This window comes from Lithobates pipiens, unplaced genomic scaffold (assembly GCF_037356315.1).
Source record: "Lithobates pipiens isolate NorthernLeopardFrog02 unplaced genomic scaffold, aLitPip1_a1.2 Scaffold_3, whole genome shotgun sequence".
NCBI classification, from domain to species: Eukaryota; Metazoa; Chordata; class Amphibia; order Anura; family Ranidae; genus Lithobates; species Lithobates pipiens.
Window position 1 is genome coordinate 25,837,482 of NW_027507790.1, and position 17,288 is coordinate 25,854,769.

General features: G+C 41.0%; 1 protein-coding gene across 1 annotated transcript in view; it reads left to right on the forward strand.

The window, feature by feature from the left end:
* The first annotated feature begins 9,226 nt into the window (after positions 1–9,226).
* The window catches only part of LOC143940234 (dehydrogenase/reductase SDR family member 4-like), a 205,517-nt gene continuing 197,455 nt past the window's right edge, over positions 9,227–17,288 (forward strand). The window contains exon 1 of the mRNA XM_077461406.1: positions 9,227–9,418. The gene's annotated coding sequence lies outside the window, so the exon portion shown is untranslated. The remainder of the gene's footprint in view (positions 9,419–17,288) is intronic.

Here is a 17,288-nt window from a genome sequence, read left to right on the forward strand (position 1 = left end):
CAATGCTAGGACAGATTAGCAGTATATGCGGTGTCTCAGCCAGTGTGCAGGGGTTTTCTTGGCCCCTTGGCCTGCTGGGAGAGACTATATATTTGAGTGAAGTCAGGTGATCAGAGTTCTGAGCCACCTGGACAGCTGTCTGATTGGATGTGTTAGCTGCCCGGGCTGCTAGTTTGGGTCTATCCTGGGTACATCTGGCTTCTAGGCTATAGGAAGGAATATCCAGAAGTAAGAGAGCAGCATAGAACCTGTCATGGTCAGAGGTAGAGGGGAAGCTGTCACCATCAAGGGATCAACCACCTTATTACCAGGGACCACAGTGAGAAGCTGAAACAAGTACTGGAGCAGTGTTCTCACCAACTGGGATGGTGAAGAATCGGGAAACTTCAGCAGGTGTCAAGCCAGGGACCCAGCCAGTGGGGTGACACTTGAGGAGTATCTGGCGTGCCAAGCCAGGGACCCAGCAGGGAAGCAGAGGTAATGCTTGAGGAAGATACTAAGTAAGACGATTGGAAGAGCTCACAGGGTTCAGCAGCAGTGAATTATTGTAGGATGATTAAAGGAGTTTGTGTTAGGAACTGTTATAAGACTGTTGCCATAGGAGACAGCGCTCCTACATATGCAGATGTGGTGTTTTGCTGGATGCCTTTACCTGCATGGCTGTCTGCCTATAGAAGTCTCGGAGTCTGCTAATTAACATTGCAACTACTAAAGGGTGTCCTGGCCCTAAACCCCCTCTCCCACAGTTCTGTTTAAGAGATAATAAATCTTTTGGCGTGCCACAGCATGAAGAAGGCGGGCGTGAAAGTTTCCAGAAAGCCTCTGCACCAATCTGTTGACTGGGGGAGGAGTCACCACTGTGCAGTGGAGGATAAGGAAGCGCTGCCACGTGTGCATGTATGTTCCGTACGTTGGTTTTGGCCTTAGTGAGTACAAACCTGTACTGACTGACACCAGAGTGCGGTACATACCGAAGGGCAGTCTTGCCCTGTATACAGCAGGAGGCTGTGAGGCCTTGGGACTAATCTGTGGGAAGTGTTCCAGTCTGGCCATGCATCTGAGGCCTTGGATCGCCTGTGAGCTTGGAGGGGAACACCTGCTTGAGGTAGTCTTGCCAGCTCAACCTCTGCAGATAATGCAGGCAGAATGGGACAAGAACGTCGCTATCCCAGCTGGGAGTGATATCAAAAGCCCACCTGCCATCACCAGAGCAGGAAGCTGCTTTTCCTGTCTCTATGACTGCCCCAAGACCCAGTGCTCCAGTCGCTACTTGAGCCCACAGTCAGGTCCATCTGCTCACTCTGATGTCTGATTTACCAGGGAAGAAAAAGGAAAAAAAAAAAAAAAAAAGAGTACTGGAGTCGGGTAAGTCTGCAAGGGGTGAAAATGGTGTACCTGTAGGGGAGGTAATGCATGTGGCCATAAGGGACACAATGTGGGTGTGCCAGTTAAAGCCAGTGCCAATCACAACTATCTCCTGGCCAAAGAGTGCTCCACCATAACAAATTTAGATGTCCCCTCTGATGGATTATTTGAGCTGTTTTCTTACATTTTATCCTGGAGAGGGAAGAGGAGTGACAGTGATGAGGAGCAAATGTGTGAAGTAGAGGAGGATGAAGTTCTAACTGCTATGGTCGCTAGTGTGAAAATTGAGCTGTCTGCCAATGCAGCTCCATTGATAAGTATTACCAATTCTTTTGAGGAGAACCGTTGGGCTCGATGGGTCCCCCCAAGCTCACCCTACCAAGCCAATGCCTGTAACCAAGCTTGATTGTAAGCCAGATGTCATTGCTGGGTGCTCGGTTCAGTGTGTTCCAGACGCATGAGTCCTACCCAGGTATGGAGACCCTAATACTCTGCCTCTGCTATCTAAAGTGCAGTGAATCATTATAAAGAAAGTGGCCGAAGAATACGGGTACCTATATCCCTGCATACCGGCTCACCTGGAAGAGGAGATTCTGGATAAGGAGACCCAGTAGGTAGACAAAGCTGTACGCAGTTTCCTCAGGATCCCTCTACAAGTGTAATTTCCAAAGCTATCTCGCAAGGTTGCCGAAAGATATGTTTCAGTGTTACGCACTTGGGGCTACGGTCGTAAAATCAATCCAGACGGTGTAATCCTCCATAGGCCAAACAAGAAGGACATTAAACACTATGTCATTACAGTCAATGCCAAAGGGGAGTATGTAACATTGCCAGATCCCAGGTACTACTGGTAAACACTACAATATTGCATTTGATCACCAAATCTTGTTGGATTACAAATGTGTGCTGTGTGGAGTTAAGGACGCTATCCGGAAGCCACTTCACCTTTGCATAAAAGTTGCTGCTAGTGGAGAACATCCCTGCTGGTTGTACTGCCGAGATTGTGCTGGACTGAGCCATATGGGCTAGTGCTTGAAGTTGTCAGGGTGCCTCACTCTGAAAAAAATAAAAAAGTGACCAGTGATATTCCATAGGTTGTTGTTTCTTCAATTGATGAGGAAAATCTTCTCAGTCCCTGGCTTTCTTGCAGACATACTGAGGCTACCTTTGCAAAGGGACCTATGTTTCAAGGTGCGGTCCCTTGCACCATGGCCTGACTGCTTGTTGCCTGAATGCAGCTGTGCCTTTCTGTCTGGAGTTACCCTTGAAGAAGAATGGGGACTACTGGGAAATATTGCTCACATCCAAGTGAAAATTGAATGGACTGTGATACAGCAAGAACACTGGGGTATTTAGCTAGTCAGGTAGACTCAATTGTGGCAAAGGGTCAAATTCTTACCATCCATGTGAATAATGGGCTAATCCACGCATTGGAACGGTTTCTTGTATTGGTCATCAGGTGGCGTGAGCGGTGCTGACCTGCAAGAACCTCTATTCATATTAGGAGTACTTGATAGAACATGCTAAGTAAAATTCTTTAGAACAATTAAAAGGGGTGGCATTCTCTGCGGAGAATGAAGCCCACTTCCATATGTATATGGTTCAGACCTATTATAGAGTTTACACTGCTATGCTGTCCTTGGCTAAGGACAAGTAACAATTACTTAACCACTCATGTATATATTGCACTATGTTATTATAGGGATAGGATGCACTTGCATTGCTGTTTATTTCTCTTTCAGGTGTTCCTGTACCGTTGCATCTTCCTTGGACAATGAGAGACAGTGATCCAACATGGATGATAATACCAACTATTCATGCCCTTTTATTACTGTATATATTAGACAGATAGTTAGGATATAAGGCTAATGCTAATATTCTCCCTTAACTAGTTGGGTAGTGTACCCCCCCCCCCCCCCCCGGTTAAATTGTGTGTACGTGTATATATATATATATATTTCCTGTTATTTATCTTCTATCCTATGTGAAATTACCATTCTCTCATGCATGTTTATTTTCATGTGATATGCTATGCGCATTACTTGCTGTTATTATTCCTTTCCTGCTTCCCCACCCACCACAGTTTTGCCAGGACATTCGCTATCAGGCTTGAGAGCTCAAATTATTTTTGTTTTGCAAACTCTGAGACATAGTTTTGTAGGCAGGGTGAGGATGTAGCATCCTGATGGTTAGGCAGGGCTGCTAGTAAATTTACCTGCCAGGTATAGTTGCCTTGGCCAATTGATCTCACCCTAAGTCTGGAAATGCTGCACTTCTCTCTTCTGTCGCTGAGTGGCCGGGTACCTGGTGACATTAAATAAGATAAAGGGCAATGCAAGGACAGATTAGGAGTCTATAGGAGGTTTCAGCCAATGGAACCTGAATGTATTATACACCTGTGTGTGTACACATATGTATAAAGTGTCACACTATTACTTGCAATTTCCTAATTGTGATGAATATATATATATATATATATATATATATATATATATATATATATATATATACATATACATATACATATACATATACATATACATATACATATACATATACACACACACACACACACACACACACACACACACACACACACCTCCTAAACAATGCTCATGCACACACCTATGTGTGTACACATATATAGAGTGTTGCGCTATTAAATTGTAAACAACTTGCAAACTCCTAATAGTGATACTCTTTAAAAAAATTACAGTATATGATATATATGTGCAAAATTTTTATACATACAAACATATGCAACTCCTAAAAACTGCTTGTACATTCATGAATATCAAACAAAGTTATAAAATGTGCATATATCTCAAATCCATATATTCAACCAAAAAAAGTCAGTTTAAACAGATAAAGTGACAGGTTCCTTCATGCATCAGTGCTCTCCTCCCCCGTCAGATGTACCCTCCCCTTAAGGACTTCAGATTTATGCCTGAAATGTTAGGCTCCATGCACACTGAAGCTCAAAAAAACTTTCTGGATGCCAGATTGCTGGCAGAAAATGCTGGTTGAAAAACATGCTTTCAACAGCATTTTGTACTAGCGTTTATGGGCATTTTCAATAAAAATACACAGAGGACACTCCAAAAATCCCACAGTGCATTCCAAACTCCCACAATGCATTGAAAAAAATAGAATGCCGAACACTAATTAACGCCTGTTTATGAGCGTTTATCGTCGTTTTTTGGAGGTGAAAAACTGCACTTTGAATGCAAATTTCTGGTGTTCAGAAAAAAGCCCATAAAATCCACTGCTCATTAAAGCTAAAAAACGTCCATGGACACATAGGTTAACATAGAGTGGGGTTTATGGGCTTATAAAAAAAACGCCCAAACTCAAATAAACTGCAGTTTATGAGCTCCAGTGTGCATGGAGCCTTAACAGTGGCTGATCTGGATCTCTCCTTATCCCCAGCTGTTGCACATGGATCCTTCTCACTGTGACTCTCTTTCCACCATAGACTCCACAGCGGTATCTTAATTATATCCACCAAGCCTCCTCAGGTTCACATATAAAAAGCAATGAGGCATACCATAGTGTAATACTGCTTTAAAACTTGAATCCTTTAAAACATGTTATACATTCAACTCCCATTTCCACAAATAAAAACACTCATGTGGTACATGTAGCGTGGAGGAGGGATAGGAAAAACCTATACCCCGGATCTGCAGCCCAGATGTATGCGGTGTGCAGACTCTCCAATTCCTCCTCTCCTCACTACCAAACTCCTTGTCAGCCAGCCAGCCAGCCAGCCAGCCAGCCAGCCAGCCAGCCAGCCAGCCAGCCAGCCAGCCAGCCAGCCAGATTCCTACCAACCTCATGACTTCTTCTGGGATTTCTGACTGGCTGACTTCCCCTTTGGTTTATATAATGGCTGCCGCCGCCATTTTCCTGTAGCCCTTACTGATGTTTCTATTGGGATACCAATGACCACCATTTTGTCATGGTTTCCCTTCATTTCTACATGCTGACGGTGGTGAAATATATTTGTATCATGATCCATATTAGCCTTATGTCTGTACCTAAAAATTCGTTGCTCTGTCAAAATATTCGCTGGTTTGTACAGACATATGCTCCTATGTTACTATATTATTAACAAAGATGTAACTATCTTTAGTACCAAGGGAGACCCCTAGTGGTGAAAAAGAATATATTACGTAATATATAAAGATATTATAAAGTGGGTAAACCATAGTGAATTATTAGTAAACTTGATATTGCATAAAGCTTGCATTATATCTTTTGGTGCAAATATTACTCATTATAATCCACACTCAATGTCCTAAAAATTATAAAAATTATAATTATAAAAATAAAATAAAAATAAAAATACTGGGCCTCTGTTGTTCTATATTACTCCATCCACAATGAGGCTGATATGAATAAAAATGATAATAAATGCGATTAAAAATTGGCCAAAAAACAATTAAGATCAAATTCTTTGTTCAATCCTGGGCGTCAAACTGCCTAATTCATACACCCACCATGATTCCCTTTGACTGAGTGTTCTAACACAGTAGCTTCCCCTCCAATGCTTTATATATTTCTCTAGACCCCCAGAAAAGTAAACCTGATACTTCTTTATTATGAATCGTTCTAAAATAATTATACAAATAATCTTCCTTTTTGCCTTTCGTAATTTTTTAAACATGCTCTTTTATTCTTATGTCACGAGGTGTGTGACAAAACCGGTAGGAATCTGACTGTCTGATGAGAAGTTTGGTAGTGAGGAGAGGAGGAATAGGAGAGTCCGCACACCGCATACACTGGGGCTGCAGATCTGGGGTATAGGTTTTTCCTATCCCCCTCACCGCTACATGTACCACATGAGTGTTTTTATTTGTGGAAATGTGAGTTGAATGTATAACATGTTTTAAAGTGGTTGTAAACCCTTACAACACACTTTGACCTACAGGTAAGCCTAGATCAGTGATGGTGAACCTTGGCACCCCAGATGTTTTGGAACTACATTTCCCATGATGCTCATGCACTCTGCAGTGTAGTTAAGCATCATGGGAAATGTAGTTCCAAAACATCTGGGGTGCCAAGGTTCGCCATCACTGGCCTAGATTAAGGCTTACCTGTAGGTCCAAGAAATATCTCCTAAACCTACACGGTTTAGGAGATATTTGCCAAAAGACAGGCACTGCTATCTACGGTGCATGCGCCGTAGACAGCAGCGCGCAGGCGCACTGAGCGCGGCATCATCAACGACGAAGATGCCACGCATGACGTCTCCCGTGCGCATACGCATGAGTGACGTCATCACGGCTTCGCCGAATGACAGCGGCGGAGCAGCGAGACCCCACCGAGAAGATGGATGCGCCGGACTACAGGGGACAGCGGTGACTACTTTGCTGGCTCCTGTGTCAGGTAAGTGACACATAATGGATTATTATGTGATGCATAGTAGTCCATTATGCTTTGCCTTTGCAGGGAATGAAAGAGGAAGTAAACGGGGATTCGGCCCTCATTTTTTACGATGGATCTCTAATTTGTATCAAGATCCCAAAGCTTATATCAGATATGCAGGGTACAAATCGGACGAGTTTAATATACTGAGGGGGACTCGTCAAGGATGTCCACTTTCGCCATTATTATTTGCTTTACTCATTGAACCTTTAGCACAAAGAATTAGGATGGAACCCACTATAACAGGTATTGAAATGGGTGGCTTTCATCATAAGCTCTGTTTATTCGCAGACGATATTCTCCTTTTTCTATCTTCTCCACATGTTTCGGCCCCAAATCTTATGGTTGTACTACAAGAATTCTCATTTATTTCGGGCCTCAAGGTCAATATTCAAAAATCTTCAGCATTAAACATTTCACTTGTCGAGAAAGATAAACAATCTTTGCAAAATTCACTACCCTTTAAGTGGGTAGATCATAGCCTCCCATATCTGGGTGTGCAGTTTACTCCTAACTCCTTTGATTTATTTGCAGCTAATTACCCAGCTCTATTAAAAAATATTACAAGGTCGTTATCTAATTGGTCATCAATGCCGATATCATGGTTTGGGAAAATCAATATCATAAAAATGTCTGTTCTTCCGAAATTTTTATATTTATTTAGAACTCTCCCGATTCATATTCCTGCATATTTTCTTAGGCTGATTCAACAAAAAGTAACGAAATTTACTTGGGGGAAAATAAAACCCAGACTTCACAAAAAAACACTTGTTCTCCCCAAAGCTTTGGGTGGTTTGGGATTTCCAGACTTTAACATATATTATAAGGCAGCTCAATTATCTCAATTAACAAAATATCACTCTTCTACAGAGATTCCTTTATGGGTCCTCATTGAAGCTGTAGACTGTGATCCTCTTCCTATAAACAATATATTATGGTTACAACCTGCGGATTGTAAGTCTATAAATAACTTCATTTCTAAGCACTCTCTATCTATATGGAATAGGTATAGAAATTCACATGGTCTGCAATCTCCACAAAATCCGCTATTATCTTTCCACAAGAATCCGACTTTTTACCCAGCCTGGAAATATCCCAAAACCTTTAAAGCTTGGTCTAAGGCTGGTATCACTTGTCTATATAATTTAACTTCAACTACATCAATAAAATCTTTTACAGATCTATGTGAATTATATAAGCTTCCACAATCAGAAATATTCAGATATCTCCAAATCAAAATTTTTTATGCTCCTCTTCCCAATTTGAAAGATTTTGTCTCAAGGAACCACATGCTAAAGGTCGTATTACATCATTGTATACACAATTGATATCTAATTCTAATACTGTTATACCTAAATATGTGGCCAAGTGGGAAAAAGATTTGGATTGTACGATCGATTCTAGGTCTTGGTCCAAAATATGGTCTTTCACAAAATCTTCCTCTATAAATATATTGGCATCTGAATCATCATTCTAAGTTCTCACACGCTGGTATTTGGTTCCTGCGAGAATCGCCAAATTCTCAACAGACAACACTGGCCTCTGCTTTCGTGGCTGTCCAGAAAAAGGTACCTATATACATACCTGGTGGCATTGCCCAATTGTACAATCATTTTGGAAAAAGATCTTTCTGATAATTACAAAATTTTTTGATCGTCCAATTTTTCCAGACCCAATTATAGCTCTCCTTAATTTAAAACCAGCCTTTCTGAATCAGAAACAATTCAAATTAGTTCTTACACTCCTGATAGCCGCAAAGCAGACTATAGCCAATGCGTGGAAAACAGATGTGGTGAATATTGCAGAAACCAAACGTAGAATGAATCAATCTTTCATCCATGCTAAAATGGACGCTATAGATAAAAACCAGATGACAACGTTTGATATAATATGGAAACCTTGGATTAAATATTATACGTCAGATAATATTGACAACCGAGTTTTATTGTTATGGTGATTAAGATTTTTTATAGAATTACAACATTAGCTGATACATAAAACCTCCTCCAGAGAATTATTCCCTCCCCTTCCCCTCCTATATACCTTTTATGTTCTTCCCTTACTATATAATACTTACTATAAACATACTTTAGAAGTTATGGTCAAAACTTTAAAATCATATATTTTCTTTTAGACATATTTATATTTTCTTGGGATTAAAATGTTTAAAACTCAGCTATAAGAATGTTTTCAAATTCTAAAATATATAAGGCCATGTATTGTCATTCCCACGAGAATATCTTGAAATTCTTATTTGCTTTGTATCATCCGTACTTCAATATGTCTTTTTATTTCTGGTATCAAATAATTTGTTTTATATTCTGTACATGTAATTTATTTTAACATAAAATAAAAACTTTTGAGCGAGAAAGAGGAAGTAAACTCACCAGGGTTTACTTCCTCTTTAAAGGATTAACGTTTTAAAACAGTATTACACTATGGTATGCCTCATTGATTTGTATATGTGAACCTAAGGAGGCTTGGTGGATATAATTAAGAGACAGCTGTGGAGTCTATGGTGGAAAGAGAGTCACAGTGAGAAGGATCCATGTGCAGCAGCCAGGGAAAAGGAGAGATCCAGATCAGCCACTGTTAACATTTCAGGCTTAAATCTGAAGCCCTTAAGGTGAGGGTACATCTGATGGGGAGGAGAGCACTGATGCATGAAGGCACCTGTCACCTAATCTATTTAAACTGACTTTTTTGTTGAATATGTGGACTTGATAGATTATATATATATATATATATATATATATATATACACATTTTATAACTTTGTTTGATATTCAGGGATGCACGAGCACTTTTTAGGAGTTGCATGTGTTTGTATGTGTAAGGATTTTGCACATACATATCATATACTGTAATTTTTTTAAAGCGTATCACTATTAGGAGATCAAAAGTTGTTTGCAATTAATAGCGCGACACTCTGTATATGTATACACACATAGGTGTGTGCACGAGCATTGTTTAGGAGGTGTATATGTTTGTATGTTTCTGGATTTTGCACATTATTTACGGTATATATATATATATATATATATTTTAACCATTTAAGCCACGGACCATTTGACTGGTCAATGTCCAGAGGACTTTTTACAATTTGGCACTGCTCTGCTTGGTCATGCAATGTTGTACCCAAACAAAATTTGCGTCCCCTTTTTTTTTTTTTCCACCACAAATAGAACTTTCTTTTAAAGGTATTTTTATTTTTTGTGATATAAACGTAAAAAGACAGAAAATTTTGAAAAAATAAATGTTTTCTACTTTTTGTTATTAGAAGAAATCCAATAAACTCAATTTTAGTCATACATTTTAGGCCAAAATGTATTCAGCCACATGTCTTTGGTAAAAAAAAAAAAAAAAAAGTCAATAAGCGTATATTTATTGGTTTGCGCAAAAGTTATCAGGTCTACAAACTAAGGTACATTTTCTGTAATTTACGCAGCTTTTAGTTTATGAATGCCTATCTCATTTCTTGAGGTGCTAAAATGGCAGAGCAGTACAAACCCCCACCAAATTACCCCATTTTGGAAAGTAGACCCCCTAAAGAAATTGCTAAGAGGCATGTTGAGCCCTCTGAATATTTTTTTTTTTTTTTTTTGTCCCAAGCGATTTGAATAATGACAAAAAAAAAGTTTTTTTTTTTTTATTTTTTTTTTTTACAAAAAAAGTTGTCCCTAAATGATATATTGCTCACACATGCCATGGGCATATGTGGACCTATACCCAAAAATAAAATTCTGCTGCTTCTCCTGAGTACGGGGATACCCCATGTGTGGGACTTTTTGGGAGCCTATCTGCATACAGGGCCCCGAAACCAATCACCACCTTCACTATTTCTAAGGGCGCAGATTTTTCATTTCACTCCTCACCACCTATCACAGTTTTGAAGGCCATAAAATGCCAAGATGGCACCCCCCCCCATGACCCCATTTTGGAAAGTAGACACCCCAAGCTATTTGCTGAGAGGCAGGAATATTTTATATTTTGCCACAAGTTGCGGGACAAATTACAAACTTTTTTTTTTTTTTTTTTGCACAAAGTTGTCACTAAATTATATATTGCTCAAACATGCCATGGGCATATATGGAATTACATGCCAAAATACATTCTGCTGCTTCTCCTGAGTACGGGGACACCACATCCTGTGGAACTTTTTGGGAGCCTACCCGCGTACGGGACCCCGAAATTCAAGATTTCTAAGGGCGTAAATGTTTGATTTCACGCCTCACTACCTATTACAGTTTTGAAGGCCATAAAATGGCAAGATGGCACAACCCCCCCCCCCCCCCAATGATCCTATTTTGGAAAGTAGACACCCCAAGCTATTTGCAGAGAGACATGGTGAGTATTTTGCATCTCTCATTTGTTTTTGAAAATGAAGTAAAAAAAGAAGTGTGTGTGTGTGTGTAATAAAAAAAAAAAAAAAAATATATATATATATATATATATATATATATATATAATTATTATTATTTTTTTTTTCAAAACCTTGTGACAAAAATCAAGGTCTGCAAAATAATTACCATACCACTCAGCAAATAGCTTAGGGTGTCTACTTTCCAAAATGGGGTCATTTGGGGGAATTTTGTGCTATCTGGGCATTCCATGGCCTCCGAAACTGTGATAGGCAGTGAGGAGTGAAATCAAAAAGTTACACCCTTAGAAAGCCTGAAGGTGGTGCTTGATTTTTGGGGTCCCGTACGTGGCTAGACTCCAAAAAGGTCTCACACTTGTGGTATCCCCGCACTCAGGAGAAGCAACAGAATGTATTTTGGGGTGTAATTTCACATATAACTATGGCATGTTTGAGCAATATAGCAATATATCATTTATTGACAACTTTTGTGCAAAAAAAAAAAAAAAAAAAAAATATGTATTTTTTCCGCATTTTTGTGTCAAAATATAAAATATTCCATGGACTCGACATGCCTCTCAACAAATAGCTTGGCGTGTCTACTTTCCAAAATGGGGTCATTTGGGGGGGGTTTGAACTGTCCTGGCCTTTTATGCACAGCATTTAGAAGCCTATGTCCCACAACTCACTCTTCTAACCACTTGAAAACAAAGCCCTTTCTGACACTTTTTGTTTACATTAAAAAATATATTTTTTTTGCAAGAAAATTACTTTGAACCCCCAAACATTTTTTAAAGCAAAGGTCCTACAGATTAAAATGGTGGGTGCTTTTTTTTTTTTTTTTTTTTTTTTTTTTTTTTTCCACACGGTATTTGCGCAGCGATTTTTCAAATGCACTTTTTTTTATGCACTAAAAAACACTATATTGCCCAAATGTTTGATGAAATAAAGATGATCTTAGGCCGAGTACATGGATACCAAACAAGACATGCTTTAAAATTGTGCAGAAATGTGCAGCGAACTACATACATTTTTAAAAACCTTTAAGTGCCTTTTACAGGTTACCACTTTAGATTTACGGAGGAGGTCTACTGCCAAAATTAGTACTCTCGATCTGACCTTCGCAGTGATACCTCACATGCATAGTGCAATTGCTGTTTACATATGACGCCAGACCGATGCTTGCGTTCGACTTTGTGCGAGAGAAGGGGGGGAGGGTGCTTATATAATTTTTTTTATTTTCTATCTGTGCCGGAAAGGGGCCAGGCAAAGCACTCTTATGTTTCTCAAATTTTATTGTTTACAAAGAAAAAGTTACAATGAACATTGAACATACATGTTGTACAGAGAGATCATAATGTATAGCATAAAGAACAGGTATCATTAAGTTCCATGTTACATTGTGTCCCCATAGACCAGAAAGAGTTTTATATAATTACTTGGACCTTTCATTTTTACCACTTTCAAGCCTGTTAGAGCTGTGGTTCTGCAAAGATACCTGAATACCGTTAGTCTTTGTCAATAAGTAGGCTTTGGTTAGGGGTGTAGTTGGCTTGGTGCAAGGAGTTCGATTGTTCGTGACCCCCTCATGTAAATTCGGGGGTATTTTCCAATGAGAAGGGTATCGTGTGGGTCAGTGATCTTGTGACACTTTTCAGATATTTATTTGTAAAACATTTTGAAAACCACTTATCATTTTCCTTCCACTTCACAATTATGTGCTACTCTGTGTTGGTCCATCACATAAAATCCCAATAAAATGCATTTACAGTTTGTTTGTAACATGACAAAATGTGGAATGAATATTTTTTCAAATCACTGTGTCTACACAAGATCACATTACGTCCAATCTAGTCTGCCAAGTCTACAAATATGGTCCATTTACCACCCAATAGATGTATAAATGGTGGGAGGAATAGGATATATACTGTATGAAGTGAATAGGAAAGGGTAAAAGTATTTATTTTTATGACAATTAGTGTGTGCGTATATCCACTGGACATGTGGGTATGCATACTCGCATGAGATTTAGATGGTGATTCCAAAAAGTGGATAATTTAAATGCTCAAAAAAGGCCTGTAAGTTTAACTCTGTGTTGAGGCCAATTTATAAATCCACCACTTTTCTTTTTGGAGGAGTATTAAGTTAAAATCCCCCCCCCCATCTTAGCGATAATTTCAACAGATATATATCCACGACTCGCATGCCTTCAAGGCTACCTCTGTGGAGTTAGGCAAAGTGTTTGGCTAGGGGCTTATCTGGATTCTTTCAGTTATCTCACACATGTGTTCCCCTATACGTATTCTGAGCTGACATGTTTGTCTTACATAGTTAGTAATAGTGATGAGCCGAACAGCCCCCGGTTCGGGTCGCACCAGAACTTTCGAACGGACCCCAAATTCGTATGAACTTTAGAACCCCATTGAAGTCTATGGGACTCGAACGTTCGAAATTTAAAAGTGCTAATTTTAACGGCTAATGAACAAGATACTGTCCTAAAAAGGGTTTGGGGACCTGGCTCCTGCCCCAGGGGACATGGGTCAATGCCTAAAATGTTTTTTAAAATGGCCGTTTTGGCGGGAGCACTGATTTTAATGATGATTAAAGTGAAAAAAAAAGTGAAATATTCCTTTTAAATATCGTGCCTGGGGGGTGTCTGTAGTATGCCTGTGAAGTGTCACGTGTTTCCCGTGTTTAGAACAGTCCCTGCACAAAATGACATTAAACGGAAATAACATCATTTAAAACTGCTTGCGGTTTTAATGTTATATCTGGTTCCTGCAATATGGTTGAAAATCATTGAGACAAATGGCATGGGTAGCCCTCCCTAACCATTACCAGCCCCTTTGGGTCTTGTACGCATATTAAGGGGAACCCTGTACCCATATTAAAAAAAGGAAATGCATGTGGCCCCCAGGCCCTATATACTCAGAACAGCAGTATACAGGCGGTGCAAACAAGACAGGGACTGTGTAGGTTTGTTGTTAAGTTGAATCTGTTTGTAATTTTCTCGTTTCAAATATTTTATTGAAAAGTCAAGCAAGACACATAGAAATAAGCAGAACAGTTTACATTAGTAACCGTAACAGATTATAATTAAATGGGCTGCTACTAAATTTCGCAAAAGTGAATAGACCAAACAGTGCTAAAGCACGCTCACGAGCCCTCCACATAAGGAAGTTAGCAAACAAAAAGCATCCAAGAAGGGGGTCAAGAAAAAAGAAAAAAGAAAAAGAAAATGAACCACTTCCATAGGAGGAGAAACATGCAACAAACAATGCTGTAGTGGCAGCTATTACCTCAGATGATGTTGTAGAATAAAGTTCCGCTGGGAGAGTTTTACACATATATAACAGAGAGAGAGAAAAGAAAAGAGAGGGAAAGACAGGATGAGAGGAAGAAAGAAGAATTGGAAAAGAGGCACAAAACGAGAAAGGAAGCAAAGAAAGAGGAGAGAAAGGTATGGTCGGAGGGCCTGGAGAACCCGTAGAGTCCAAACTAACAATCAGCGTGAGCTAAGGGGCCATAAGACGTGTATCAAAATCTTTTGGTAGAAAATGGTCCACCCAAGGTTGCCATATTCTATTAAATAATGGGATCCTATCCAGTACTATTGCTTCTATTTTAACGTGTATCATCGCCTGAGTGATTCTATGCTTGGTCTCAGTTATATTCAGGGATGGTGTCCTCCAGGCCTTCACAATCGTTTGTTTGGCTGCAGTTATCACCTGAAGGAAAAGTCGATTTTGGGCTTTATTAAGATCCTGGGGCAAACAGTTCAACAAGGCTGACGCTGGGTCCGGTATCGCAGGGTATTGCAACAATGTGGTTAGCAAATGGTAAACCGAGGACCAGAAATTCTGTTTGTAATTTTCAACTGGTACATTTTTAAAGTGTAGCTCCAGTCAAAAAAAATATTTTTAAGCTTTTTGGAAAACATAGGGAAGGGTTATCACCCCTGTATAATTTGTTTTGTCGTACATCTTTTTTCATCTCACTTGCTGTTGTCTCCTTCCGTTTGCAAGTAGGAGATGTTTGTAAGTTGGATGTTTGAAAGTAGGGGCCTGCCCTATATGCTCTGCAGAAATGGCGGAACAAGGGGTTGGTTTTGCCACAACATTGTAAGCCCTCAAAGTGACTCTTGGTGGGCGCTGGAGCACCCTGCTGTGAAAGATTATATCAAGAATTGTAATTACATGCCATTGTGGAACAGTGGTAGAAAAAATGACCTTTGGTGGTTGTGGTGCTGGTGCCACAACACTAGAAGTCCTCACAGTTACTCTGGGTGGGCACAGGAATGGTCCCTCCTGTGAAATATTATATCAAGAATTGTAATTTACATGTCCCTGTTAAACAGGGGCAGAACAATTGGGCCTTAGGCACTGGTGCTGTTGCCACGACACTGCAACCTCTCCCATATACTCTAGTTTTATTGCAGGAATTAGCCCTGCTGCAAAGCATTGCATCAAAAATTTTAATTAAATGCCCCTGTTAAGCAGGGACAGAAAAATTTGGCTGATGGCATCACCCAGAACCAGAAATGTTCTTCCAACATATCAGCGGAGGAGGAAGAGGATAGACAATCAACATAACAGGACAGTCACTCAGCATCAGCATAGGCAGTCTTGAAGGGATGTGATATTTAAAAAAAAATTATTCGGTTACATCAGCCTCAGGTGCTTGGTAGCTGTGGGTGATCCAAGACTGATTCATCTTGATGAAGGTCAGTCGATCAACTGATTGGGTGGACAGGTGCACCCTGTGATCGGTAACAAAGCTACCAGCAGCACTGAAGGTGCGTTCCGAAAGAACGCTGGATGCAGGACAGGCCAGTAGCTCAATTGCATACTGTGCAAGCTCTGGCCAGTGATCCATCCTCAAGACCGAGTAAGCCAGAGGATTTTCGGTGGGAAAGGTGTCCAAGTCTGACCTTGCCCCTAGGTATTCCTGCACCATGTAAATCAGACGCTGGTGATGGTTGCTGGAACCGATCATACCTTGGGGCTGCGGACTAAAAAATTGTCTGAAAGCATCAGTCAGACGGCCACCTTCTCCACCGCTCCTTCTGACCGATGCCTCAGCAACACGTTGTCCAGGACCAGGAGTTTGTAACCTCCCAGTCTCTGGGAACGTGTTGCACAGACCTTTCTGCAAGGCCCCCCGGAGATGTCTCATCCTCTGCTCCCTCTGCGATGGCAAGATAAGGTCGGCAACCTTACCCTTGTACCGTGGATCAAGGAGAGTGGCCAGCCAGTAATGGTCCCTCTCCTTGATCCGAAGAATACGAGGATCCTTCTGCAGGCTTTGCAGGATCAGGGAGGCCATGCTGCGTAGGTTAGCTGAGGCATTCGGTCCGGAGTCCCCTGGGTCACTAAGGACAACATGATCCGCAGCTACCTCCTCCCAGCCACGTACAAGTCCACGTGTTTCTTGGGACTGTAAATCATCCCTACAAGACTGCTGATGCTGAATGCCAGCCTCCACCTCCATGCTGACACAATCCTCCTCCTCCTCCTCTTCCTCCTCCTCATCCTCTTCCTGTGTGATGGGTGGCACAGCAGGAACACTGTCTGGATAAAGGGGGCCTTGAGAGGCAAGGAAGTCCTCCTCTTCCTTCCTCAAGTGCCCTGTCCATTATTCCACGCAGCGTATGCTCCAAGAGGTGGACAAGAGGTACAGTGTCACTGATGCATGCACTGTCACTGCTCACCATCCTTGTGGCCTCCTCAAACGGTGACAGGACAGTGAATGCATCCCTGATCATGCCCCACTGGCGTGGTGAGAAAAAACCAAGCTCCCCTGACCCTGTCCTGGTGCCGTAGTCACACAGGTACTCATTGATGGCCCTCTGCTGCATGTGCAGCCACTGCAGCATGGCCAACGTTGAGTTCCACCTGGTGGGCATGTCACATATAAGGCGGTTCTTGGGCAGGTTCACTTCCTTTTGGAGCTCAGCCAGCCGAGCACAGGCATTAAATGATCGGCGGAAATGCACACAGACTTTACTGGCCTGCTTCAGGACATCCTGTAAGCCCGGGTACCTGCCCAAGAACCTCTGCACCACCAGATTAAGGACGTGAGCTACACAGGGCACATGGGTCATTTGTCCCTGTCGGAGGGCGGAGAGGAGGTTGGT